Here is a 6,526-nt window from a genome sequence, read left to right as displayed (position 1 = left end):
CGTAGGATCCGGAAACAGGTTCAGATCCCCCCCATCCAGGAACTGAACACGACCTGCCTCTCTCGAGAGGGCTACGATCTCACTAACCCTGGCCCCGGACGCGAGTGCAAATAGGAAAATAACTTTTTGCGTCAAATCCTTTAACGCACATTCTTCATTGCTCAACAGGGAGGCGAAATGAAGAACTTTGTCTAAAGACCATGAGATAGGCCTTGGAGGTGCTGAAGGTCTGAGCCTAGCGCAGGCTTTCGGAACTTTATTAAAGATCTCGTTACCTAGGTCGATCTGGAAGGCAAATAAAATGGGTCTCATCAAAGCGGATTTACACACTGAAATCGTGTTAGCTGCCAACCCTTGGCCATGGAGGTGGATGAAGAAAGATAAGCAGAAGTCTGTTGAGATCTCCTGCGGATTCTTTGCCTTTACAAAGGCCACCCACTTTCTCCAAGATGACTCATATTGCCTTCTAGTCGATTTGCACTTATATTCCTCTAGGAAGTCTATGCTGGCTTTCGAAATCCCGAAACGCTTTCTCACCGCAAGGGCGAGAAAATCATGAGCTGCAGGGTCCGGGTTTTCTGTAATGAAGCGCAGACAGTCGACTTCTGGACTCGCTGGGTCAGAACTGTATGTGGTAGCGGCACGAACTTCATCTGTAGTTCCAACGCCAAGGGGAACCACATACTGTTCGGCCACTTGTGGGCCACTATTGCCGCTACCCCCTTGAAGGATCTCAGTTTGTTGAGGACCCTCAACAGAAGGTTGTGAGGAGGGAACAGATAAATCCTGGACCATCTGTTCCAGTCGAGGGACATTGCGTCCACTGCTTCCGCTAAGGGGTCCTCGTACGGGGACACGTACAGGGGCAACTTCTTGTTGTCTTTCGTCGCAAAGAGGTCTATTTGCAGTTCTGGGACTTGATTCAGAATGAAGGAGAATGATCCTGCGTCTAAGGACCATTCCGACTCTATCGGTGTGAACCTGGATAGAGCGTCCGCTGTCACATTGCGGACTCCTTGAAGGTGAACTGCCGACAGGTACCACTTCTTCTTTTCCGCCAATCGGAAAATGGCTAACATCACTTGGTTGAGAGGTGATGACCTCGACCCTTGTCGATTCAAGCATCTCACAACCACCTCGCTGTCCATCACCAATCTTATGTGGATCGAGTGACGCGGGGAGACTTTCTTTAAGGTAAGGAGCACTGCCATAGCTTCTAGAAAGTTTATATGAAAGGTCCTGAATAGCTTGGACCAAGTCCCCTGGACTTTTTTCCGATGAGAGTGACCTCCCCATCCCTCCTTTGAGGCGTCTGAGTGAATCGTCATCGACGGGGGAGGTGGCTGAAGAAGAACCGACTTCTTTAGATGTCTGGCTTGGGACCAAGGTCTGAGATGAGTACGTAGCCGAGGCGGCACTGGTCTTCTCAGGTCTCTTCGCGCGTTTGATGCATACCTTCTCCAAACTCCGGTTGCATCCTTTAGCTGAGCTCTTAGCACTGGGTCTGTCACTGAAGCAAACTGGAGAGAGCCTAGTACCCTCTCCTGTTCGCGTCTTGATATCCTTTCGGAATCTAGAAGTCTCTTGACAGAGCCCGCTATCTCCTTCCTTTTCTTCGTCGGGATGGAGAAACTGTGTGACAAAAGGTCCCAGTGGATTCCCAGCCACTGGAACTTTTGGGATGGAGAAAGTCGAGACTTTTTTCTGTTGATCTTGAAGCCTAGGTACTTTAGGAACTGGATCACCTGACTGGAAGCTTGCAAGCATTCGGTCTCGGATGCTGCCCACACCAGCCAGTCGTCCAGGTAGGCTACTACCTGAATTCCCTTTAGGCGTAATTGTTTGAGAGCTGCGCTCGCAAGCTTCGTGAAAATCCTTGGGTCTATGTTTAGCCCGAATGGCATGGCTCTGAAGGCGTACAGTCTCCGTTGTAGCCTGAACCCCAGGTAGGGGGAGAGTCGACGGCTGATTGGAATGTGCCAATAGGCGTCTGACAAGTCTATAGAGACTGAGTATGCCCTCTTGGGCAGTAAGGTCCTTATGTGTTGCAGTGTTAGCATCTTGAATTTGCAATTCACTATGAACTTGTTGAGTGGCGACAAGTCCAGAATGACTCTGAGCTTTTCCGAGTCTTTCTTGGGAACACAAAACAGCCTCCCTTGGAATTTGATGGACTTCACCTTTCGGATCACCTTTTTCTCCAACAGTTCTTGAACGTACTCCTCCAAAATGGGGGTGGAGTGTTGGAAAAACCGAAGGCACGGGGGTGGAGTGCTGTACCAGCTCCAGCCCAGTCCATTTTTGAGTAGGCTTTGGGCCCAGGGATCGAAGGTCCAGCGATCCCAAAATTTCATCAGTCTCCCTCCTACCGGTATCGTTTCACTTGGACTGCCGTCCTGAGGTCTTGCCTCCCTGACCACGACCACCTCTGAATCCCCTTCCCCTTGAGGGGCGCCTAGATGAGCCTCTGGCTGCTCCTCTAGGTTTTGCACGAAAGGAAGAAGACTGTCCTTCGAACGTTGGGGTGAATGTGGTTGACTGACCTGGCACAGCCTGGGGTACCCACTGAAAAGTAGTTGGGGTTTGTGCCACCATCTGGGGCACTGGAGGCAATGGCAATTGCAGTTGCTGTTGCTGTCTATAAGGCTTGGCTGGCCGAGACGGTAGCCTAGTCCTCATATTCTTCCTCTTTGGTTGAGGACCCTCATCCGGGGAAGATTTTCTTTTGATAGCCAGGCCCCACTTCTGGAGAAGGTTTCTATTCTCCACGGCGGCCTTATCAACAACCTCTTTGACCACATCGGTAGGGAAAAGGTCTTTTCCCCAAATGTTGGAGGAGATCAACTTCCTTGGCTCGTGTCTCACCGAGGCCCCGGTGAACACGAACTCCCTGCAAGCTCTCCTTGCCTTGACGAAGCCATAAAGGTCCTTCGTCACTGTGGCTAGGTGAGACTTAGCCACTACCATGAACATTTCATGGACCTTGGGGTCACTTGCCATCGTCTCAAGAGTAGTCTGATGAGACATTGAGGCAGCCAGTCTTTCTTTTGTCTCGAACTCTCTTCGTAAAAGAGATTCGGACAGCTTGGGGAGGTCCTCGCCGAATTGCCGTCCGGCAATATCAGCCTCCAACTTTCCCACTGAGAATGTCAGATGGACATCCTTCCAGTCTTTGTGGTCCATAGGCAGAGCCAGCGACAAGGGTTTACACTCCTCCAGGGAGGGGCAAGGCTTTCCGGCCTCGACTGCCTTTAGGACAGCCGCAAACCCTTTCTGTAAAAAGGGGAAGGCTCTATCAGGAGAGGACACAAAAGAAGGGAGCTTCTTGCTCAATGCAGCTACCTTCGAGTTAGAGAAGCCCCTCTCTTTCATCGAGGATGAAAGTAGGGCTTGAGCCTTAGCGTGGTCCATAATAATGACCTCCTTCGGCTCTGTCTCCTCCCTTGAAGCTGGTTCTTTTCTCAGCCGGACATAGCAGTCCGGATATGATGCCTTGCTGGGCCAGAATTCTACCTCCTCAAGGGGAACTGAACCCAGCTTATCCGAGATGACGATCTTTCCAGTCGTCATCGGCATGTGCTCAGCATACCTCCATGGGTTAACATCTGAGCATATGGGAAGGTCTTTCACATTGAGCCTTTTCCGGGGCCCATGTGATTCTGCCAGGGACTGCATACGCAGTTCCATTGCAGCCGCCTTCTCCTGATTCTCCTTCTGCATTTGTTGGATCATTCCAACTATCGAAGAGAGGGCCTGTCCCAGTTCTACTGGGAGACCAGCCGATGTTGAGGGGATAGGCTCCGGCATCTGAACCGGAGTAGCCGACACCTCGTCGACCACATCTTCTACGACATCCGGGGTTTGAACTTGATCCTGACCTTCTGCCAGGAGGTCTTCTTCCAAACGTTCGTCCAGGTCAGACATCCTGTCATCCAACTGGATGTCTTGCATCGCAACTGCGACTTCCACGTCCACCTGGACTTGATCTTGAGGGATCTCCTCTTGAGGCTGGGGAATCACTGCATCAGCTGATGCCTGGGGAAAAAGATACGCCCTCATCTTCTCACTTGGAAGATAAGGGCCAGAGGTGTTCTTCTTGAAGCCCCTTACCCAAGTACGAAGCTTTTCCCTTGCTATATCCCTTGATTCCGCCGTTCTAGGGGAATCAAAAGCCTCAGTAATCAGGTTAGTGCATACAGTACATACCTGAGGGTCCCAATACTGGAGATCATCCTTGGAGACAGCGCATGCTGCGTGTCTCCTACAACACTCATGTCCGCAGAGGTTCTTGCTGCGGACATTGCAGAAAACATTTCCGCACTTCGGAGGGTCCTCCTGTAAAGAGAAGAAATTTCCATGAGTATCAAGTGAACTATGTATCACTGGATATGCATATTATAGCATAACAATTCATAAAGGAAAGACACACACTTGTGTTTCCCTCACAACCTATTGTTGCAGCCTTCCAGATAATAAAATCAAAAAGGTTTATCTCTTTTAGAGTAACCAATGCAAGGTTTCCATAGGAAACAGGTGGAGCTCACACCTAAGCAATGATTTTAAAATCCTGGATAATAGACAGGGAAGAACTCAGCTTCCTATCTGAGGGCAACAGTAAAGGGCTGTGCAAGAAAACACAATAGTGTTAGAAGATACAGTGCTGTACCAAAACCTTTACTATAGTTTTCTTCTTACTGTATATGCTATACAGAAGAATACTAGTACAGTATAAGGGGGATGTGTGCCGGCCTGCCTTTGCAGGCCGGCACACACCACAACTAGCTTTAAAGTATACTACTTAACAGCTATAGGGCGGCAGCACTCTGGTTCAAATGCCTGTGCCGGTCGGCAGCTACTGCCGGCCGGTAACAGCCAGTGTTGGCCGGCAATGGCTGCCGGCCAGCAACTACACAAGGTAGTACCCAGCTGCCGGCCACACTCTTGGTGACCGGCAGACAAGGGCTGACATAAGCCGGCCGGCAAAGGTACAAGACCGATGCCAGCCGGCAGCAAAAGAACCAGAGAACTACACCTGCCCGGCTGCCGGCCTCATAGGCCGGCAGCCGGGACAGGTACAGCACTAGAAGAAAATAGAATGGATGCCGGGATAAGAGTGTACACTACCTCCAAGCCCGGCAACCGAAAGAGTGCATATAAGGAAGGGGAGAAACTAATTCAGGCTTCCTTGACCAATGCCGTCCGGCTCTGCCGGCAGGCATGGATGAGGGACCAAGAGAGGTCCGGGCAGCACTCGAAAACATAAGACCCTTGCCGGCCAGCAGCTCTGCCGGCCGGCAATGGGCTGAGTCAATTCCACATCCCAACCTATACTAGGTCCAGAAGTAGAACGACGTACAGTACAGTAAGACCCCTGCCGGCCAGCTCTGCCGGCCGGCGAGGTACAGTACAGTAATGGCTAGGCCATTACGGAGATAGAGGGGGAAGGGACAAGAGGGTCCTGCCAACCTTGCTTTAGTGACAGATCACCCGCAGCCAAGAAACTTATCTTAGCCTAAGGGAGATCTAAGGGAAAAGGCCAGCAATACTTGCCAGCTTCCAGAGCACCAAAGCAAGGAAGGCGTTGCTACTCCCAAGGGAAGAACTTATCCTCCCCCGAGAACAGCAACAGGACTTAGTCTGGTCGATCACAAAAGAAGGAACCATAACTACAGGAACAGGAAGGTACAGTAACACCCTAGTATAGTTTTATCGAAAATAAATTCGGAAAAAACCACTTAGGGATAAGCCCAAGGCTTAAACAGAGGGAAAGAGATTGCATACCTTCTCCGAAGAAAAGAAAGCAACCGGGGAGTATGATAAAGTATACTAAGGCTCCATAAGCAATTAGCCTAGGCCCCAAGAGAATCGATTACCTAATTCACCGAAACTCACACGTATGCAATCTTGGAAATATTCCACACAGTCTAAAATGTATAAAATATAGCCTAAAGCTTCAATAAAATTTTAATTACACTCGGAAAAACCAAATTCATGCATGAAGTACTAGGACCAAACGACTAGGCTACATGGCCTAGCGTAGGCCAGAATGGCGAATACTTCGCCAAATAATACTAAGCACGAAAGGAAATCCTATGTAAAGCTAAATAGCTAAAATTTATTAAAGCAAAACAACCAGGAATGTCGCTCTGACTAACTAATTTATACCTAGCGAGCGACAGTGTCCAGGACACCTCTGGTATTCTACGGCTCTTGTATCAAAGATTAATCCTATTAATCACTCAAAATTTTACCAAGAGCCTACATTTATACATACCAGACACTATACTCAACTTATCAGAGGCCAACGAAGACGAAGAAGCCATGAAAAGCCGAATAAATCCAAGATTTGCGAGAAAAACAGGAAAAAACACCGAGTTGTTAAGCTACGCAAAAAGGAATACAGATGGCGCCAGGATTGGCGCCAGGCACGCATACGAATCGGGGGATAGGGAAGCCTTGGGAGCGGCTCCCCTTTTTCTTTCCCGAATTCGTATCTCGTCAATCACCTCCTACGAGACGAAATCTC

Source organism: Palaemon carinicauda, chromosome 3 (genome assembly GCF_036898095.1).
Source record: "Palaemon carinicauda isolate YSFRI2023 chromosome 3, ASM3689809v2, whole genome shotgun sequence".
Taxonomy (NCBI): Eukaryota; Metazoa; Arthropoda; class Malacostraca; order Decapoda; family Palaemonidae; genus Palaemon; species Palaemon carinicauda.
The sequence above is the reverse complement of the archived record's forward strand: the minus strand, read 5'-3'. Positions refer to the sequence as shown.